The sequence below is a fragment of the Zea mays genome, chromosome 5 (genome assembly GCF_902167145.1).
Source record: "Zea mays cultivar B73 chromosome 5, Zm-B73-REFERENCE-NAM-5.0, whole genome shotgun sequence".
NCBI lineage: Eukaryota > Viridiplantae > Streptophyta > Magnoliopsida > Poales > Poaceae > Zea > Zea mays.
The window spans coordinates 157,875,431-157,898,646 of record NC_050100.1 but is presented as its reverse complement, the minus strand read 5'-3'; positions in this window follow the sequence as shown (position 1 = coordinate 157,898,646).

Below are 23,216 nucleotides of genomic sequence, written 5' to 3'. Positions count from 1 at the left end.
ATCCCTTTGATGCATAAATTACCTATGATTTTTCAACCACAACCCTCAGCCTGTTATTTTATGCATGATATGATTTTAGGACAAGTTATTATGGCCACCTAGCTGCTTGCCGCAATCAATCCCTGATATATATGTTCCAAATGATTTGAGAACAGGTGCGAGTTTTCAAAAGAAAATGCTTTTCAAAATGTGTGTGATGAAGGGTTTTCACCCTTATCACCTTGTGAGTGGGATAATCAGGGACTCCCTGGTTTAGGGGAGGGCCTAAGGTGTTGGCTCAGCTGGTTTAGGCGTGAGCAGAAGGATTGTCCCCTCATATAAGGACCGGTTTGTCATCTTCACTACCTGTACTCTTTAATAGTACAACCACTCGAGACTGTGTGGGCAGTCACTCAATCTGAACTCGTACGGTCCAACCCCAGGGTTATGAAGGCTGGGGAGCACCGGGAGGATAAGGAGGGGGAATGTTTTGTCCGGTTTGGACATGGCGGTGGCCTGACTCCTTCCGGTATAACCGTTAAGGTTAGGACGTGCGAGGAAAGAAAGAGATTCGGATTCGGGTCTCACTAGCTATGAGATCGCAGAGCCGGACTAGTGGGTAAAGTGTACACCTCTGCGCAGAGTTTGAAAACCTATTCGAATAGTCTGTGTCCACAGGAATGGACGAGTCTGGTATGGTATGGCAATTAATGTTTTGTTTTCCAAAAAAAAGGGTGCGTTTGAGAAAAGTGGTTTTTAAAAGGTTCGGCGGTTGAGCCGTGAACTATGGTGGACGGGAAGTCCAGTAGCTGTTTTTGAAAATGAAAACCAGTAGGAATTGCTGAGATACCTGGATGGTTTAGTCTAGGGGATTTTGTTATAATACTGAAAACTTCCTGCTCCTTTTGGAGAGGATGCGCTTTGCAAAAATACAAAATGTTTTTCAAAACAACTCTGCAAAAAATATTGCTGTTTCTGCAAAATATCATGAGCTCCACATATTCCATGCATTATATCTGATTTCCCCATTCCGCGGGTGAAGGTGGGCTGCTGAGTACGTTTGTACTCACCCTTGCTTATTTGTTGTTTTTCAGAAAAAGGAGATCGAGTAAGAGTTACGACTGTTCCCAACCTTGCCTGTGGCTGTTGGACCGATGATTTGCTTCACCGCGTATATCGGGCTGCTTCAGCCCCACTCTGATGATCTATCCCGAGTTGTGGACCAACTCTTAAAGTTGATCGCCACCTTTATAGGTTTGTCTCGTTTAAGCAGATCTGAAATCATCTGATGTATAAATGTGTTTACTAGCCTCCTGGGACTAGTAATTGTATCACATTTGAGTCCCAGAGGATTGGGGACGCTTCAGGTGGTATCAGAGCTGTTAGGTTGGCCGCAGGACGTAACCCTTAGCCTGATCAAAAGTTTTTGAGTCCAAACTATTTTCTTAAAAAAAATCTTGCTCTCATCCCTCCATTTAGAAAATGCTTTCCCCTTTCCTTCTCTCAGAAGTCAGATGGAGGTCCGTTGCCAAACCAGCTTTTGCCAGAATGAAGATGGTTTCCCCAAGTTGCTGAGAGCATGCACAGTCCGCCTCGGAATCAGGAGAAAGCTAGATTATGATGGTCATGAATTCGTCGAGCATGGCACAGAGAAGTGTGTCGTGACTGTATACATTGGATCCAGTCCACACCATGTGGAATGGAGTGTCACTGCTGCTGGGCACAGATTCAAAGACACCTGCCAAGTCGTCGCTCGCAAGGCATTGAGGGCCCTGTGTCAGATCTATGAAGAAGAAGTGGCCGACACCCCGCTCAGATTCTTTCCGCCATTTCAGAGAGACCGCCCCGCTTGGATGGCCAGGATGCGTGCATTGGAAGAGCAGCAACTGCTTGAGGACGACCCCACAGTCATGTACCTCACTGCATACCTGCTCACCCTTGATGCACAGTATGATTTCTTGGCTCGGCACCACTGTCAGATGATTGCCCGAGCAGAAGATGCAGAGAAGAGCAACCGTCAGCTCCATATGGATCTCACCACAGCTCAAGCCCGTGTAGCTGCCTTGGAAAGTCGTGAAGCCATTGCTGTTGAAGCCCTGAAGCAAGCCAAGGATGAGCACGTCCAGAAGTTGATGGAGGCCTACTTGGTAACCCATAACCAATGTAGAGCCCTGTGGATCCAAGAGCCCGCTTCATCCAACCCAGTTCAATCTGTCAGAGCTGAATATCCCCAGATTCTTGAAGGTCACCCGGTCTCTATCAAAGGAGAGAAGAAGGCTTGTGAACTCCCGGAAGGAACCATAGTCTTTGAAGGAATTCTAGTCTTTCCTCAGGCTATGAATAAGCAAGAGCACCCCGAGTCCTCCCAAGATCCCCCGGCGGAGTTGTTTGAGCCCCTCACCATGAAGAAGATTCCAGCATCGTCCCTTGAAGTCAAAGAAGAAGCTGCAAGCACCCCACCAGCACCGCCGCCCTCTGAGGAGCTACAAGAGCCAGTCCCGCTTGAAGAAGAGTTTCACCTCGTCCTGCCATCTCAGTCGCCACCGGAAGAAGTCATCAACATCAGCTCCCTGTTGACCCATCCAGGAGATGTCTCAGATTGAAGTTGTGTGCAAGCCTTGCCAGAAGAGAAGCTATCTGGTCTGAAGTTAGTATGCCCAGTCCTCTGCATGCATTGGGTAGTGAAGTTTTTCTTCACTTTGGCTAGAGCCTTGCATGTATGAGAGGTAATCGTGTAGACTCGTGTTTTGCAAAACTCTAATTGTGTGGCCCCCTAGGGCATTTCAAAATGAATTTCGCTTGATGTTTTCTCCCCTTTCATGTGCATATGTGATGCCTTAACGTTAGTGCTCATAAGTTGCATTTAGCATAGTTCTCAATTCAGGAGCCAAGCAATAGTAGTTATGCTTAGCCCCCGAATCCAAGTAGTTCGTGATTTGGAAAACTCTATTCTTCCCTTATTCAAAACATTTGATTTGTTTGTGCTTATCATTGCTGAGCTTGTGTGTTTTCTTTCTTTTTAAGAAAGGTTTTCTCTAAAAACATAGATCACAAATTAGAGCTAATCCTCACCTTATGCTTCCATTCTCATCTTAACCCATCTCAAGAGAAAAGTGCCTTACCCAAGAAGATACCGGGAAGCTTACCCTTGAAGCCTGGAACAAGCTACAGAAGAAACCAGTCCAACCGCTCAGTCAAAAGGACCGACCGTGAGAATCAAAGCACTGCCCCTGAGTCAAAGTAAACAGGAAAAGAGGACAGAAGGAGTTATTACCATACAGAGAGGCAAAGATTCTTGGAACCGGAGACCACAAACATCAGGGTCATCGACCCCAGCACTCACCCGTGCCCCCGCACGCGTGCCCGCCTCCATGCGCACTAGCACCACCGCCCCACTTCCCCTTTGCAGCGCACCCACCACCGCCATCGTCGTCGGCAACAGGCCCCCCTTCCCCTTGTCGCACCTGTTGCCTCGTGTCATTTGCTCCATCACTACCACTCCACACCCCTCCCCCGAGCACCCCCGCTCGCCTATAAACCCCCCCCCCCCCACCAGCTCCCTCAACTCCCATCTCGCTCAAAGCAAAGCACACTCTAGATAGACCCCCCTGCCAAATAGCAAGCAACTCCATTTTCCACTCCCTCGCCCCTAAGATCACGATGCTTGGTGATTCTTGGGTTGAAGACTGTTGCACATGGTTCATAGTCTTTGGTTTCCTCCAGTGTATGATGGTAATACTCTTTGATAGAATCCTCCAGTGGGAAGAGCAAAGAGAAAGAAAGAGGCAGTGAAAAGTGAGAAGAGAAAAGAAGATAGCGAAGAGAAGATGAGAAGAAGGTTGTCCCAGAATCAACCCTGTGTCAGTCATTTCTCCGCAGCCTGCTCAAGCAGCAACAGCAGAAGAAGGCCCCATAACACCCTTGTTATGAGGTACTTTAAGGAGTTCAAATCCCCAAGATTCAAGAGATCTACCCTCATTCTTTTAAGTGGGGTAGTGTTCCAGTAAGGTTCCTGCTATGGAGAAAAAAAAGAAGAAGGCCTGTAGCAAGCTTGTGGAGGACCAGATCATCAAAGCATATAAGTTTCTGGATGAGAAGTGGTCACCCAAGTTTTGTTGATGAAGCACCAAAAGACCAATCAAGGAAGGAATCCATGTGGAAGTTCTCAAGAGAAAGGTTTGCATGTTGGCATCGATGCTTCTTCAATAAGCTAGCTGCCAAGCGAAACCTAGAAGCCTGAAGATGTTCTTGAGTAGCCAGAACCAGCGTTTGCAATCAGTAACCGGATGCCCCTCAAAGGCCAGATTTTGTTGAAGCTCTATCTCCTCGAAGAGCCTGCAAAGTGAAGATATGTAGCTGAAGTAAAGCTATACCCATAACCCTTCTAAACCAAATCTCGAGGACGAGATTCCTTTTAAGTGGGGTAGATTTGTAGCATCCCAAAAATTCAAATCCTGAAATTTTCTCAAACTTGCTCTAAATTCAAAATGAATTTCAAATTTCATTTCAAAATGTTTGTTTGCGAGTTGATATCAACAAATAAAGAATAGTGGTCTATATTCTCTCTAAAATCCTCCTCAAAATATCCTACAAATATTTTCCCCAGTGATCCCCTTCAAATTCTTTCCAGAAATACTGCCCAGATATTTCCCTAGTGATCCCCTTCAAGTTCTTTCCAAAAATACTGCCCAAATATTCCACCGATATATCTCCAGATATTTTCCTCTTGAGAAATACCTTCAGAACCATTTTTCAAGTCCCTACAAATATTTTCTTCATAACTTACCTCATGCTCATACGTATACGTATGCCTCCAGTGTCATACCGTGAGCTCTACAAGCTAATCTCACTTATACAAAACAAACCCATGCTAATCTCCCACTAATCCTCTCATCCTCCCACTAATCCTCTCATCTCTCCCCCTAATCCCCCCAGCATGGCTATAAATAGAGGGGCAAGGGCCTCCTCTCATCCCACCCCAAGCCATTTCATGGCAACTCTCTTCCCCCCCCCCCCCCCCCCCACACACCCACTCCATGTTCCACACAAGCACACACTAGCACAAGGATCGTTCAGTCGTCCTTCGATCGTTCGTCCCCCTGTTCTTAGTTTGTTCGTTTGTTCGTTCGATCGTTCGTCCGATCGTTCATGGTTCGTTCGTCCGTTCGTCCGATCATTCGATCGTTCGTCCGTTCGTTCGTCCAAATAATCTTTTTCCTGTCGTTATGCTGCCGAAATTCCGACCATTCGTTCGTTCGATCATTCGATCGTTCATCATTCGTTCATAGTTCCTGTTCATCGTTCATCGTTCGTTCATAGTCCCTATTCATCGTTCTTCTAGATAATCTTTGTCCTGCCGTTATGCTGCCGAAATTCCGATCGTTCGTTCGTTCGATCATTTGATCATTCATCGTTCGTTCATAGTTCCTATTCATCGTTCATCGTTCGTTCATAGTTCCTATTCATCGTTCATAGTTCCTATTCATCGTTCATCGTTACTATTCACCATCGTTACTATTCATTGTTACTATTCATCATCGTTACTATTTATCATCTTTACTACTCAACGATAATATCTATAGTAACTTTCTCGTCACTATTCATCATTACTATTCATCGTTACTATTCATCGATTAGCCGATCACCCCAAATTTCAACTACTCATACATCATGCTGTCCAGTCCATCTAAGACCAGCCAGACCCATATTCCAGTCATACGAACTCCGATGACTATGATTTTCCTTCCAGTGGAAACTTCCCATCTGGTCACCCATCCCAGGTTTCTCCAAGTTGAGCACGCTTAACTTTGAGATTCCTTCGAACCAGGCTCCCAAACTCAGATTCCAATAAGTCTCGTTTCTAAATTCTTATCAAACTATTCCCTATCCAACCATGTCATCCCTTAAGCATGGTTCATATTCTAGAAAACTCCCAAAATACTCTTGTCCCATATTCTGCCTATAACTCTCCTGTTCATACTAAGTCAGACGATTCATTCGTCACTGTTCTCACCAACAGTGAACTTCACTGTGCTACACCACATACACCCAGCTATAAATACACCCAGCTACCCTCTCCCTCTCCACACACACTCAACACCCTCAGCCAAGGCAAACACCCCACCCACTCAGTTACTCTGCTCTGCCGGCTACACGCATAGTGTCGCTTCGCCTCCAGTCCACCCTCCTGGTAAGCACCTCCGCTCCACCACCAGTAATATCACAACACCACATGACACAGATTCTACTCAAGACTCTACCCATCCATATATCGCTATTCTGACCATTATACTAAATATTTGTTGGTATACTTGCTGGTTTGTATGTTTGCTTGTTCATGTTGCATAGTTATCGGAGCGTTCGTGTCGTCTCGTGGAGGCCAGATCTGCAAGTCTACACCAGGCGGTGGAGCCAGAAGCCAGTTCCGCGAGCTCTCCTTCCCCCTTCGCCGGATAAGCACGGCAAGCTCACTGGATCCCTTTGATGCATAAATTACCTATGATTTTTCAACCACAACCCTCAGCCTGTTATTTTATGCATGATATGATTTTAGGACAAGTTATTATGGCCACCCAGCCGCTTGCCGCAATCAATCCCTGATATATATGTTCCAAATGATTTGAGAACAGGTGCGAGTTTTCAAAAGAAAATGCTTTTCAAAATGTGTGTGATGAAGGGTTTTCACCCTTATCACCTTGTGAGTGGGATAATCAGGGACTCCCTGGTTTAGGGGAGGGCCTAAGGTGTTGGCTCAGCTGGTTTAGGCATGAGCAGAAGGATTGTCCCCTCATATAAGGACCGGTTTGTCATCTTCACTACTTGTACTCTTTAATAGTACAACCACTCGAGACTGTGTGGGCTGTCACTCAATCTGAACTCGTACGGTCCAACCCCAGGGTTATGAAGGCTGGGGAGCACCGGGAGGATAAGGAGGGGGAATGTTTTGTCCGGTTTGGACATGGCAGTGGCCTGACTCCTTCCGGTATAACCGTTAAGGTTAGGACGTGCGAGGAAAGAAAGAGATTCGGATTCGGGTCTCACTAGCTATGAGATCGTAGAGCCGGACTAGTGGGTAAAGTGTACACCTCTGCGCAGAGTTTGAAAACCTATTCGAATAGTCTGTGTCCACAGGAATGAACGAGTCTGGTATGGTATGGCAATTAATGTTTTGTTTTCCAAAAAAAAAGGGTGCATTTGAGAAAAGTGGTTTTTAAAAGGTTCGGCGGTTGAGCCGTGAGCTATGGTGGACGGGAAGTCGAGTAGCTGTTTTTGAAAATGAAAACCAGTGGGAACTGCTGAGATACCTGGATGGTTTAGTCCAGGGGATTTTGTTATAATACTGAAAAACTTCCTGCTCCTTTTGGAGAGGATGCGCTTTGCAAAAATACAAAATGTTTTTCAAAACAACTCTGCATAAAATATTGTTGTTTCTGCAAAATATCCTGAGCTCCACATATTCCATGCATTATATCTGATTTCCCCATTCCGCGGGTGAAGGTGGGCTGCTGAGTACGTTTGTACTCACCCTTGCTTATTTGTTGTTTTTCAGAAAAAGGAGATCGGGTAAGAGTTACGACTGTTCCCAACCTTGCTTGTGGCTGTTGGACCACTGATTTGCTTCACCGTGTATATCGGGCTGCTTCAGCCCCACTCTGATGATCTGTCCCGAGTTGTGGACCAACTCTTAAAGTTGATCGCCACCTTTATAGGTTTGTCTCGTTTAAGCAGATCTGAAATCATCTGATGTATAAATGTGTTTACTAGCCTCCTGTGACTAGTAATTGTATCACATTTGAGCCCCAGAGGATTGGGGACGCTTCACCAACCCTGGAGTCGGGCTTCCAAGGCCATGAGCTGGGCTGATGTCCTCGGGGGACAGCTGGCTGAGGCTTCGGGGCGGCCGGTCCAGCCATCTGCTTGGGCCGGGTTCCTGGAGGAGACCCTGGCGGCGATGGCTCAGGCGCGATGCTGACATCTTTCTTCGAGGTGGAGATCCTTCGACCGTGTCGCCGTCCGAGGCTGGGTCGGATTCCGCCGAAGGTGGAGTCGATGCCGAGGGTGCTGCTGCTCCCCCTATTGATGTCTGAACCTGCAGGAACAGTTTATCTGTAGTGTGCATATGTTTTTTGCGGCCGCCGAGGCCCAAACATACCGTCGTCGTGTTGTAAAGCTGTGTTTCTTTTCCCCTTGTTTCGAATATCAGGACGTGTTCGTCGGTAACAGAATTGTTTATCCGAGCGAGAGTTACTTATTGCGGAAGGTGATGAGTGAGGTATCCGTATCCCGGAGGAGTAGGAGTTCCTCGGCTCGGTCGGCCTTGCCGCTTACGTGTACTCTTATTCGTCCGTAGGATTCTGTTATCGATATAGTCGAGAAGGCATGAAAAATCGTTTCGGCAGAAACGTTTTCGAGTGTTAAAACTTGTTTGATCAGCGGAATTGCTTATCCGAGCGTGAGTTACTTATCGCAGAAGGTGATGAGTGAGGTATCCGTATCCCGGAGGCGTAGGAGTCCCTCGGCTCGGTCGACCTTGCCGCTTACGTGTACTCCGTCATTTTCAGGATCCCACTATCGAAGTAGTCGAAAAGCACGAAAGATGTTCTAGCAGAAAGACTTTTTTCGAGGGAAATTTTGACGCAGAGTGGGTTCCCCCCTTCTAGCCCCCGAGGGAGGGTCGGGCTTTGCCGAGGCAAGGCTGACCCTTCCTTGATGGTTAGACTTTATTTGTGTATGTAAATGAGGTATATGAACGACTTGAAAACATCTTAAGGGTAGAAGCGACGTAGCTGTCGGATGTTCCAAGCGTTGTTGTAGACCTCGCCTTGACAGTTGGCCAGCTTGTATGTTCCGGGCTTCAAAATCTTGGCGATGATGAACGGCCCTTCCCAGGGAGGCGTGAGCTTGTGGCACCTCGGGCGTCTTGTCATAGCCGAAGCACCAAGTCGCCCACCTGGAGGTCTCGGGACCGAACCCCTCGGGCGTGGTAGCATTGCAGAGACTGCTGATACCGTGCCGAGTGTAGTAAGGCTACGTCCTGAGCCTCTTCCAGCTGGTCCAGTGAGTCTTCTCGGCTGGACTGGTTGCTTCGGTCGTCGTACGCCCTCGTCCTCGGGGATCCGTATTCTAAGTCTGTGGGCAAGATAGCCTCGGCCCCATAGACTAGAAAGAACAGCGTGAAGCCCGTGGCTCGGCTTGGCGTCGTTCTCAGACTCCAGACCACCGAGGGGAGATCCTTCATCCATCGCTTGCCGAATTTGTTGAGGTCGTTGTAGATCCTTGGCTTGAGTCCTTGCAGAATCATGCCGTTGGCACGATCTACCTGCCCATTCGTCATGGGGTGAGCTACGGTGGCCCAGTCCACCCAGATGTGGTGGTCCTCGCAGAAGTCCAGGAACTTTCTGCCAGTGAACTGGGTGCCATTGTCGGTGATGATGGAGTTCGGGACCCCAAAGCGATGGATGACGTTGGTGAAGAACGACACCGCCTGTTTGGACCTGATGCTGTTTAGGGGTCTGACCTCGATCCACTTGGAGAATTTGTCGATGGCGACCAGCAGGTGCGTGTAGCCCCCGGGTGCCTTCTGCAAGGGATCGACGAGGTCCAGACCCCACACAGCAAACGGCCAGGTGATGGGTATTGTTTGCAGGGCCTGAGCGGGCAGGTGTGTTTGCCTTGCGTAGAATTGACACCCTTGGCAGGTGCGTACAATCCTAGTGGCATCGGCCACCGCGGTTGGCCAGTAGAAACCCTGTCGGAAGGCATTTCCAACGAGGGCCCGGGGTGCTGCGTGGTGCCCGCAAGCCCTCGAGTGTATTTCTTGTAATATCTCCTGACCTTCGGCGATGGATATGCATCGCTGGAGGATGCCTGAGGGGCTGCGGTGGTAGGGCTCCTTTCCGTCACCCAGCAAGATGAACGACTTGGCGCGCCGTGCCAGTCGCCGAGCTTCGGCTCTGTCGAGGAGTAGCTCTCCTCGGTGGAAATATTGCAGGTACGAGGTCTACCAGTTTCGATTAGGCGTGACCCCATTCCGCTCTTCCTCGACGCGCAATGCCTCACCCTCGGGGGACGAGGGTGCCTCGGGCTGAGTTGAGGGCGCCTCAGGCAGGGCCGAGACCTTCTCGGGCTCGGGCGTGTCGTCGGTCTTGACTGAGGGTTGATGTAGGTCTCGGGAGAAGACGTCCGGAGGAACCGTTGTCCGCCCCGAGGCTATCTTAGCCAGCTCGTCCGCAGTCTCGTTGTATCGTCGAGCGATGTGGTTGAGCTCGAGCCCATAGAACTTGTCCTCCAGGCGCCGAACCTCGTCGCAGTAGGCTTCCATCTTCGGGTCGCGGCAATTGGAGTTCTTCATGACTTGGTCGATGACAAGCTACGAGTCGCCACGAGCGTCGAGGCGTGGAACCCCTAGCTCGATGGCGATGTGCAGCCTGTTAACCAAATCCTCGTACTCGGCCACGTTGTTGGACGCCGGGAAATGGAGGCGCCGCACGTAGCGGAGGTGCTTCCCGAGGGGCGAGATGAAGAGCAGGCCCATGCCCGCTCCTGTCTTCATCAGCGACCCGTCGAAAAACATGGTCTAGAGTTCCGGTTGGATCGGAGCTGCTGGAAGCTGGGTGTCGACCCATTTAGCCATAAAGTCCGCCAAGACTTGGGACTTGATGGCCTTCCGAGGAGCAAACGAGATTGTCTCACCCATGATCTCCACCGCCCACTTTGCAATCCTACCCGAGGCCTCTCGGTACTGGATGATCTCTCCCAGGGGGAAGGATGACACCACATTCACCGGATGAGACTCAAAATAGTGTCGCAACTTTTGTCGCGTCAGAATTACCGCGTACAGTAGCTTCTAAATTTGCGGGTAGCGGATTTTGGTCTCGGACAGTACCTCACTGATGAAGTAGACCAGCCTCTAGACGGGCAATGCGTGCCCCTCTTCTCGTCTCTCGTCCACGATCGCGGCGCTGACCACCTGAGTGGTAGCAGCGACGTAGATCAAGAGGGCTTCTCCGGCAGCGGGGGGCACCAAGATGGGCGCGCTTGTAAGGAGCGCCTTTAGGTTCCCGAGGGCTTCCTCGGCCTCGGGGGTCCAAGTGAAGCGCTCGGTCTTCCATAAGAGGCGGTACAGAGGTAGGCCTCTTTCGCCGAGGCGCGAGATGAAACGGCTCAGAGCCGCAAGGCATCCCATGACCCTCTGTACTCCTTTCAAGTCCTTTATGGGCCCCATGTTGGTGATGGCCGCGATTTTCTCCGGGTTGGCCTCGATGCCCTGCTCGGAGACGATGAACCCTAGGAGCATGCCTCGGGGGACTCCGAAGACATACTTCTTGGGATTGAGTTTTATGCCTTTCGCCTTGAGTCACTTGAATGTCGTGTCAAGGTCGGAGAGGAGGTCGGAGGCTTTCCTTGTCTTGACTACGATGTCATCGACGTAAGCCTCGACCGTTCAACCAATGTGCTCTCCGAACACGTGGTTCATGCACCTTTGGTATGTCGCACCCGCATTCCTCAAACCGAATGGCATAATAATGTAGCAGTACATGCCAAAAGGTGTGATGAAAGAAGTCGCGAGCTGGTCGGACTCTTTCATCCTGATTTGGTGATATCCTGAGTAGGCATCGAGGAACGACAGGGTTTCGCACCCAGCAGTAGAATCCACGATTTGATCGATGCGAGGCAGAGGGTAGGGAACTTTCGGACATGCTTTGTTTAGACCAGTGTAGTCTACACACATCCACCATTTCCCGCCTTTCTTTCTCACAAGCACAGGGTTGGCTAGCCATTCGGGATGGAATACCTCTTTGATGAATCCTGCAGCCATCAGCTTGTGGATCTCCTCGTCTATGGCTCTGTGCTTTTCTTCGTCGAATCGGCGCAGAGGCTGCTTCACGGGTCGGGCTCCAGCTCGGATATACAGCGAGTGCTCGGCGACATCCCTCGGTATGCCAGGCATGTCCGAGGGACTCCACGCAAAAACCTCGGCGTTCGTGCGGAGAAAGTCGACGAGCACTGCTTCCTATTTGGGGTCGAGCTCGGAGCTGATCTGGACTTGCTTGGAGGTGTCGTTGTTGGGGTCGAGAGGGACGGACTTAACCGTCTCAGCTGGCTCGAAGTTGCCGGTGTGGCGCTTCGCATCTGGCACCTCCTTGGAGAGGTTCTCCAGGTCGGCGATGAGGGCCTCGGATTCGGCGAGGGCCTCGGCGTACTCCACGCACTCCACGTCGCATTCGTACGCGTGTCGGTACGTCGAGCCGACTGTGATGACCCCGTTGGGGCCCGCCATCTTGAGCTTGAGATAGGTGTGGTTGGGGACGGCCATGAACTTGGTGTAGCATGGTCTCCCCAACACTGTGTGGTAGGTTCCTCGGAACCCGACCACCTCGAACGTGAGGGTTTCCTTTCGGAAGTTGGAGGGAGTCCCGAAGCAGATGGGCAGATCGAGTTGCCCAAGGGGCTGGACGCGCTTCCCGGGGATGATCCCATGAAAAGGCGCCGCGCCGGCCCGGATCGTGGACAGATCGATCTGCAGGAGCCCGAGGGTCTCAGCGTAGATGATGTTGAAGCTGCTGCCTCCGTCCATGAGGACCTTGGTAAGCCTGACGTTGCCGATGACGGGATCGACAACGAGCGGGTACTTTCCCGGGCTCGGCACGCGGTCGGGGTGGTCGCCTTGGTCGAAGGTGATGGGCTTGTCGGACCAGTCTAGGTAGACTGGCGCCGCCACCTTCACCGAGCAGACCTCCCGGCGCTCTTGCTTGCGGTGCCGAGCCGAGGCGTTTGCCACTTGCCCACCGTAGATCATGAAGCAGTCATGGACCTCAGGGAACTCTTCTGCCTTGTGGCCCTCCTTCTTGTCGTTGTCGCGGGCTCCGCCACCTTCCGCCGTTGGTCCGGCCTTGTGGAAGTAGCGCCGAAGCATGACACACTCCTCAAGGGTGTGCTTGATGGGACCCTGATGATAGGGGCACGACTCCTTGAGCATCTTGTCGAACAGGTTGGGGCCTCCGGGAGGCTTCCGAGGGTTCCAGTGCTCGGCGGCAGCGACAAGGTCTGCGTCGGCGGCGTCGCGTTTCGCTTACGACTTCTTCTTGCCCTTCTTCTTGGTGTCGCGCTGAGCGGACGCCTCGGGGACGTCTTCCGGCTGGCGCCCCTGAGGCTGCTTGTCCTTCCGGAAGATGGCCTCGACCGCCTCCTGACCAGAGGCGAACTTGGTGGCGATGTCCATCAGCTCGCTCGCCCTGGTGGGAGTCTTGCGATCCAACTTGCTCACCAGGTCGCGGCAAGTGGTGCCGGCGAGGAACGCGTCGATGACATCCGAGTCGGTGATGTTGGGCAGCTCGGTGCGCTGCTTTGAAAATCGTCGAATGTAGTCACGCAGGGACTCTCCCGGCTGCTGGCGGCAGCTTCAGAGATCCCAGGAGTTCCCAGGGCGCACGTATGTGCCCTGGAAGTTGTCGGCGAAGGCTTTGACCAGGTCGTCCCAGTTGGAGATCTGCGCAGGAGGCAGATGCTCCAGTCAGGCTCGGGCGGTGTCGGAGAGGAACAGGGGGAGGTTGCGGATGATGAGGTTGTCATCGTCTGTTCCACCCAGCTGGCAGGCCAGCCGGTAGTCCGCGAGCCACACTTCCGGCCTTGTCTCCCCCGAGTACTTGGTAATGGTAGTCGGGGTTCGGAACCGGGTCGGGAACGGCGCTCGTCGTATGGCCCAGCTGAAAGCTTGCGGACCGGGTGGTTCGGGCGAGGGGCTCCGATCCTCCCCGCTATCGTAGCGTCCCCCACGCCTGGGGTGGTAGCCTCGGCGCACCTTATCATCGAGGTGGGCTCGACGGTCGCGGCGGTGGTGCTCGTTGCCGAGGCGTCCCGGGGCCGCAGGCGCTGTGTCCCGCGTGCGCCCGGTGTGGACCGAGGCTTCCCGCATGAATCGGGAAGTCGCGGCGCGATGCTCCGGGGGGTACCCTTGCCTTCGGGAGGCAGAGCTTTCGGCCCGTCGGACCGCGGCATCCTCCAGGAGATTCTTGAGCTCTCCCTGGATACGCCGCCCCTCGGTGGTGGATGGTTTCGGCATCGCTCGGAGTAGTATTGCTGCTGCAGCCAGGTTCTGGCTGACCCCACTGGAAGGTGGGAGCAGCCTTGCCCTGGCATCGTCGGCGATGCGGTGCTGGACGTCCTGGGCCAGATGACGCGCTTCTCCGGCCGGTGCTCGGCCTGCCCACGCCTGCCCGATATTTTGCCGAAGCTGCACAAGTTGTCCTGCTTCCTCGTCGAGCCTGGCCTGCATCTCGCGGATTTGCTCGAGCTATGCGTCCTGACCCCTCGTAGGGACTGGGACCACAGCTAGCTCCCGAAGAATGTCAACGCGAGGCGCAGGCCTAGGGGGATCACTGTCCTCCGGCATACCAAGGTGGTTGCCTTCATCGAGACCCCCTAGATCGACGTGGAAACATTCACGACTTGGGCCACAGTCCTCGTCGTCGAGGCTGTGGCTACCATCGGAGCAATCGGAGAGGCAGTAGTCACATGCGGTCATGAAGTCCCGCATGGCACTGGGGTTACCGAGCCCGGAGAAATCCCAACCATAGTCGGGCTCGTCATCTTCCTCGGAACCCAGGGGCCCGTAGGTCGAGACGACCGTCAGTCGGTCCTAGGTTGACCACATATGATACCCCGGAAGGTTCGGATATGCCTTTATGAAAGCGTCCACCGAAGCGGGGTCGCTTGGTGGGTCGAACTGAATCTAAAAGGCACAGGATGAAAAACGGACGGTACCTCTTGATCGACGGATGGTGACGAAGCCGCGTCGGGGACGGACTGCACTGTTATCTCAGGTACGAGGCTAACGCCCAGCAAGTCCTTCGCGAGTGTGCTGGCGTCGTCTGTCTGCTTTGGGGTTGGCGTGTTGCGGGGAAACGACGCTCGTCTTCGTCTCAGACGCGAGGTCAACGCCCGATGTGTCCCCCGCTAGGGTGCTGGCGCCGTTGACTCGCTCGACAGCCGACGAGGTGCCGCCTCCTGCTTGGCCATGGTTGCCCCGCCTCCTCCTCCGTCGGCGGGGAAGGTGACGGGACAGACCCAGATGTTGCTCTTCCGCCACGTGGGGAAGACGTCGTCGATTCTGCCGCCGGCGGGCGGGCTGACGGCCGCCATTGTCGTTGTCGCGCGACGGAGGAAGGAGTATCATGTCGTAGCTGCCGTCGAGGGACATGAACTCAAGACTCCCAAAACGGAGCGTCGTCCTGGGCTGGAGAGGTTGCTGGTGACTACCCATCTGGAGCTTGACGGGAAGCTGTTCGTCAACACGCAGCAGGCCCCTACCTGGCGCGCCAACTGTCGGCGTTTCGACCTGGGGGGTCCCTGGACCGACGAGTAAATTGTCGCTGCGTGTCCCAGCCCAGATGGGTCGGCACGAGACGGAACACAAGGGGGGAAAACAGTAAGGGGAAACCGCGGCCTCGTGTTCTCCTGCGCCCAGGGCGGATCGCTTGCTGTAGGGGGTTACAAGCGTTCGCGAGGGAGAGAGAGAGAGCGAGAGCCTTGTGCGTCAGCCCGTCCTCCCGCGCGGCCACCTTCTCGTACGAGGGCCCTAGACCTTCCTTTTATAGATGTAAGGAGAAGGCCTAGGTGTACAATGGGGGTGTAGCAATGTGCTAACGTGTCTAGCAGAGAGAAGCCAGAGTCCTATTTACAGGCCGACGTGGCTGTCAGAGAGGTTTTGGCGCCCTGTTCATGTGATGTCGTGGCCATCGGAGGAGCGCTTGAGCCCTGTGGAAGCATAGCTGTCGGGGCTGTCGGATCCTTGCTGACGTCTCCTTGCTTCCATAAGGGGCTAAGAACCGCCGTCGTCATGGAGCACGCGGGGTGCCATCATTACCTGTTTTACCGGGGCGAGCCAGATGGGACGTCGGTCTTGTTCCCCATAGCCTGAGCTAGCTAGGGGTAGGGTAATGATGGGCCCCCTATGACGTGGTCGGTCCGAGCCCGAGGTCGGGCGAGGCGGTGACTCCTCCGGGGTCGAGGCTGAGTCCGAGCCCTGGGGTCGGGCGAGGCGAAGACCGTCTTCCGGAGTCGATGTTGAGTCCGAGCCCTAGGGTCGGGCGAGGCGGAGTCCGTTGTCCGAGGTCGAGGTTGAGTCCGAGCCCTGGGGTCGGGCGAGGCGGAGACCGTCGTCCGAGGTCGAGGTTGAGTCCGAGCCCTGGGGTCGGGCGAGGCGGAGTCTGTCGTCCGAGTTCGAGGTTGAGTCCGAGCCCTAGGGTCGGGCGAGGCGGAGTTCGTCGTCCGAGGTCGAGGTTGAGTCCGAGCCCTAGGGTCGGGCGAGGTGGAGACCGTCGTCCGAGGTCGAGGTTGAGTCCGAGCCCTGGGGTCGGGCGAGGCGGAGTCCGTCTTCCGAGGTCGAGGTTGAGTCTGAGCCCTGGGGTCGGGCGAGGCGGAGCTTCCTATGGCGCCTGAGGTCGGACTTGGCGGCTGTCAGCCTCACCCTGACGGGTGGCACATCAGTCGGAGCAGCGTAGGTGACGCTGTTTTCCTGTCAGGTCAGCCAGTGGAGGGGCGAAGTGACTGCGGTCACTTCGGCTCTGTCGACTGAAGAGCGCGCGTCAGGATAAGGTGTCAGGCTATCCTTGCATTGAATGCTCCTGCGATCCGGTCGGCTGGCGAGGCGATCTGGCCAAGGTTGCTTCTCCGTGAAGCCTGCCCGAGCTGGTCCTCGGGCGAGTCGAAGGTGTGCCCGTTGCTTGAGGGGACCCTCGGGTGAGACGTGAATCCTCCTGGATCGGCTGTCTTTGCCCGAGGCTGGGCTCGGGCGAGGCGAGATCGTGTCCCTTGAGTGGACGGAGCCTTGACCTGAATTGCGCCCATCAGGCCTTTGCAGCTTTGTGCTGATGGGGGTTACCAGCTGAGATTAGGAGTCTTGGGGTACCCCTAATTATGGTCCCCGACAGAAACGGATATCAGATATTATCCGGATAGATAACGGATATTAGTCGGATAATTCGTCCTGGTGATATTAGTTGTCCAACCGTGAAACAAACGGATAAAATAAGAAATACATAATTATGTATATGATAGCTGAAATAAAGAAAAAATACCAACAAAACTGACATCATACAATTCAAAGTTACTAATCACAAATTCATTATAGAAACAAAAACACAATTAAAAAATCAGCAGCATATCCCCTCTTTTAGGCATAATTCACAAGTATATAGCAAATAATAGATAGTTCACACAATTTCATTATAGAACCAACAACATAATTTTTAAAAAAATCAGCACTATATCCCTCTTTTAGACATCATCCACAAGTCCCTCTTTTAAGCATAGCCATGTGGCGTGTGGCGGACCGGCGGCTGCGGCTCCCCTAGTCTTCACGATCATGGTCTCATGGACAGATGCACTCACGCACGCATGGCGGCATGGGCCAGTGGCCATGAGCCCACGTCCCCACCAGTTGACGAGATTAGTGGATCACAATTATTAGACACACTCGGTCATTTATATATAATTAATTTAATATATAATATAATTATATTAATTAAGGTGTGGCTCGTCGAGAGTCAACTTTAAAATCGAGCCTCGTCCTTGAGCTGGTGCGAAGTCGATCATCCATCGAGGCAAGCCGAGCTTGACCCTGGCCCCTGTAGTGACGCATGCGTGCGGCGTTCGCGGGAAGCTAAAGCATGGTTGGAGAAACACGAAGAGGGACGGTACCGGCCCGTCGTGGGGCCTGTGTTTTTAATTGGCCCAAGATATTTCATAGTCTCGTTACTCTCGTAATAAAACCGTCTCGTACTGCCATACTGATCGATGACAACAGTGCCTCACCTGTGACCTGTACTGTAGTTTGTAGGTACGTGTTGCTACCACAGCAGCACTCATGGCTGATGCCCAAACAATGGATACTAGCGGTCTGTTTGGTAGTCCGTCCCAAAGCTAGGAGCTAACCCACCTTAAAAGTCAGAATTTAGGAATGCAACTTTAATCTGTATTGGTTTTTACTGTTGTTATAGTGTTTTGTCTCTATAGATTACAACTACAGCAGCACGAATAACTGTCTTTAATCTGAAATGAACGACCTGTCGTTTGATTGCTAGGCCGTACATTGAGCCAGACTAAACAAGCATATCCTGCACACGTGGCGGCCTAGCGTAGGGTTCGTGCGGATTACCAAACAAACCCAACGTCCTAATGAGAAGGGGGGGAAGTAATTTCTCCATTGCAACATGTATGTCCATTCTCAACTCACATGACTGGCTGACGTACAATTCAGTTTCGGAAAATAGAGTTCATAGTTGTGTTATATACACGCCATCTAGTGAGGCTATAGATTATTCATGGCGTACGATCAGTTGTACGTAGGAGGGAGAGCGGCAGCCGGGCAGGTCTAGCGGTGCGTCTCGCTCGCCCCTTCCAACGTCGTCGCACGCTTCCGCCGCTAGATCAGGCTGCAGGACGCCAGGACATCAGCAGCGGGCCGGCGGTCACCATATAGTCCACCTGCAACTGCAATGCTCGGATCATAATTAAGACACTGTTTGTTTCGGATCATAATTAAGAGGCTGGCGGTCCCCACATATAGTCCACCTGCAACTGCAATGCTTGTATCATAATTAAGACACTTTTTGTTTCAGATTATAATATCTTCAGATTGTATAATTCACTGTAAATAATCCATCAGTTAAACAAACAACTAGATTATGGATTCAGATTATATAATCTAAAGTCCAGATTATGATAATCTCAAAATCTTCTCAAAAGTAGCTTATTTGAGATTATTTTTGGTAATAGACCCACTACCTATGATTATGCAAATAGAAATTAAAATATATGTCATTCTTCCTTTCTCACCTCAAATAAACAAAAAAAAGGCTACTGTTGTCTTTGTGAATAATCTACATTTGTATAATTTAGACTACCAAAAAGGTACATGTAGATTATAATATGTCTAAATTATAATATGGATTATATAATTTCCCAAATATCCCAAATACTTTCGTGGAGTGAGATTAGATGGTGCATCATTTTATCACTCCACATGCAATAATCTTCACCATCAAAATATGGTGGTTTGCCTAGGGGTACGGAAAGTAACGGAGAGCATTTTGAAATACGAGGATAGCGTAGGGCATCTTACTATACTTCTTGCGCTCATGGCGCTTAGAAGTAGTGGACGACTCGGTGCCGGACGTGGAGGGTGATGAAGAGTCGGTCTCATAGTAGACCACCTTCTTCATTTTCTTCTTCTTCTTGTCACCCCTCTGATGTGACTTGATGGAGGAAGAGGATTCCTCCTTATACTTGTTGTCGTACTCCCTTGAGAGAGTCTTCCCCGAGCTCGCGGGCTTTTCGCCGGTCACGGTCTCCCTCTTGGCGTGATCTCCAGACATCACTTCAAGTTGGTTAGACTCTTAATGAAGCACTGGCTCTGATACCAATTGAAAGTCGCCTAGAGGGGGGTGAATAGGCGAAACCTGAAATTTATAAACTTTAAACACACACTAGGTCCGGGGTAAGCGTTAGAATTAAATTCAAGTCCGAAAGATTGTTTCTCTTGCTAAGAGTTGCTCAAAGGATGCGGATGACGTATGGGAGCAAACTCAAATCAATACTAGCAAGGAAACGTTAGAGAGTGGAAAGAGGGCAAACAAATCAAGCGAGAATCAAAGCGAGTATACACGGTGATTCGTTTTACCGAGGTTCGGTTCCAAAGAACCTAATCCCCGTTGAGTAGGCCACAAAGGCCGGGTCTGTTTCAACCCTTTCCCTCTCTCTCAAACGATCACTTAGTGAAAGAGATCAAATTCCTATGATACCAATTGAAAGTCTCCTAGAGGGGGGTGGATAGGCGAAAACTGAAATTTACAAACTTTAAGCACACTTCAAGCAGGGGTTAGCGTTAGAATAAATATCAAGTCCGTGAGAGAGGGGAAAACAAATCAACCAAGAAAATAAAGCGGATGACACAGTGATTTGTTATACCGAGGTTCGGTTCCAAAGAACCTAGTCCCCGTTGAGGTGGTCATAAAGACCGGGTCTATTTCAACCTTTTCCCTCTCTCAAACGGTCACCTAGTCCGAGTGAGCTTTCTCCTTAATCAAACGGGTCACTTAGACCCCGCAAGGACCACTACACACTTAGTGTCTCTTGCCTTGATTACAAGTCACTTAGAGAACAAGAAAGAGGAAGAAGAAAGCGATCCAAGAGCAAGAGCTCAAAGAACATGAGCAAAAACTCTCTCTCTAGTCACTAGGAGTTTAGAGTGAATTTGGGACTTGGAGAGGCTTTGATTCTTTTGAATTGTGTCTTGTATTGATTGCACTAGCTCTTGTATTGAATGAGATGTCTGAAAAACTTGGATGCTTGGAGTGGTGGTGGTTGGGGGGTATTTATAGCCCTCAACCACTACATAGCCGTTGGGAAGGTTGTTTATCGATGGGCGCACCGTACAGTCCGGTGCGCCACCGGACACTGTCCGGTGCGCCAGCCACGTCACCCAACCGTTAGGGTTCTGAAGATTCTGACCGTTGGAGCGCTGACTACATGTCGCACCGGACAGTTCGGTGCAGCACCTGGTAGGTGTTGTTCACTGTCCGGTGCGCCTCTGACACCTGCTCTGACTTCTGTGCGCACTGTTCACGCACTGTTCACGCTTTGGCAGACGACCTTTGCGCTGGATAGCCGTTACTCCGCTGGCACACCGGACAGTCCAGTGGCACACCGAACGGTCCGGTGAATTATAGCGGAGTGCACCCTGAGAAACCCGAAGGTGAGGAGTTCATAGTGTACGGCCTCTGGTGCATCGGACAGTTCGGTGCGCCAGACCAGGGTTCTCTTCGGTTTCTTTGCTCCTTTCTTTTTGAACCCAAACTTCATATTTTTATTGGTTTGTGTTGAACCTTTAGCACCTGTAGAATATATAATCTAGAGCAAACTAGTTAGTTCAATTATTTGTGTTGGGCATTCAACCACCAAAATCATTTAGGAAAATGTTAAACCATATTTCCCTTTCAATCTCCCCCTTTTTGGTGATTGATGCCAACACAAACCAAAGCAAATATATAAGTGCATAATTGAACTAGTTTGCATAACGTGAGTGCAAGGTTGCTTGGAATTGAACCAATTTTATCTTTTACTAGATATGCATGGTTTGCTTTGTTTTTAATTTAACATTTTGGACCACGCTTGCACCACTTGTTTTGTTTTTGCAAATTCTTTTGGAAAACCTTTTCAAAGTCTTTTTGCAAATAGTCAAAGGTATAAGATTGCAAGAAGCATTTTCAAAATTTGAAATTTTCTCCCCCTGTTTCAAATGCTTTTCCTTTGACTTAAACAAAACTCCCCTTGAATAAATTCTCCTCTTAGTTTTCAAGAGGGTTTTAATAGATACCAATTGGAACTTATACTTTAGATACTAGTTTTGAAATTATACCAATTGAAAATCATACCAATTTGAAATATATCAAAAACAAGATGCCAATTGAAAACTTAATTTCAAAAAATTTGAATTTTTTGGGTGGTGGTGTGGTCCTTTTGCTTTGGGCTAATACTCTCTCCCCCTTTGGCATGAATCGCTAAAAACGGAGACTTTGTGAGCCCTTTTTTACTTTCTCCCCATTGGTATAAGAATAAATGAGTGAAAGATTATACCAATTGAAGAGTGATGTGGAGTGATGGCGAAGGGTAAATGAAACCGGTAGAGTGGAGTGGAAGCCTTGTCTTCGCCGAAGACTCCATTTCCCTTTCAAGCTACGACTTAGCATAGAAATACACTTGAAAACACATTAGTCGTAGGCATAAAAGAGTTATGATCAAAGGTATATAAATGAGCTATGTGTGCGATGTTTCAATCAAAATTCCGAGAATCAAGTATATTTAGCTCATTCCTAAGTTTGGTAAAGGTTTTCTCATCTAGTGGTTTGGTAAAGATATCGACTAATTGTTCTTTTGTGCTAACATAAGCTATCTTGATATCCCCCCTTTGTTGGTGATCCCTCAAAAAGTGATACCGAATGTCTATGTGCTTAGTGCGGCTGTGTTCAACGGGATTATCTGCCATGCGTATTGTACTCTCATTGTCACATAGGAGAGGGACTTTGCTCAATTTGTAGCCATAGTCCCTGAAGGTTTGCCTCATCCAAAGTAATTGCGCACAACAATGGCCTGCGACAATATACTCGGCTTTGGCGGTAGAAAGAGCTACTGAGTTTTGTTTCTTTGAAGCCCAAGACACCAGGGATCTTCCCAGAAACTAACAAGTCCCTGATGTGCTCTTCCTATCAATTTTACACCTTGCCCAATCGGCATCTGAATATCCTATTAAATCAAAAGTGGATCCTTGGGGTACCAAAGTCCAAACTTAGGAGTGTAAACTGAATATCTCATGATTCTTTTTACGGCCCTAAGGTGAACTTCCTTAGGATCGGCTTGGAACCTTGCACACATGCATACAAAAAGCATAATATTCGGTCGAGATGCACATAAATAGAGTAAAGATCCTATCATCGACTGGTATACCTTTTGATCTATGGATTTACCTCCCGTGTCGAGGTCGATATGCCCATTTGTTCCTGTGTCTTGATGGGCTTGGCATCCTTCATTACAAACTTGTTAAGTATGTCTTGAATGTACTTTGTTTGGCTGATGAAGGTGCCTTCTTGGAGTTGCTTTACTTGGAATCCTAGGAAATAATTCAACTCCCCCATCATAGACATCTCGAAATTTTGAATCATGATCCTACTAAACTCTTCACTAGTAGATTTGTTAGTAGACCCAAATATGATATCATCAACATAAATTTGGCATACAAACAAATCTTTTGCAATGGTTTTAGTAAAGAGAGTAGGATCGGCTTTGCCAACTTTGAAGCCATTAGTGATAAGAAAATCTCGCAGGCATTCATACCATGCTCTTGGGGCTTCCTTGAGCCCATAAAGCGCTTTTGAGAGTTTATAAACATGATTAGGGTACTCACTATCTTCAAAGCCGGGAGGTTGCTCAACATAGACCTCTTCCTTGATTGGTCCATTGAGGAAGGCACTTTTCACGTCCATTTGGTAAGGCTTAAAGCCATGGTGAGTAGCATAGGCAAGTAATATACGAACTGACTCAAGCCTAGCTACGGGTGCATAGGTTTCACCAAAATCCAAACCTTCGACTTGTGAATATCCCTTGGCTACAAGTCAGGCTTTGTTCCTGGTCACCACACCATGCTCATCTTGTTTGTTGCGAAATACCCATTTGGTACCTAC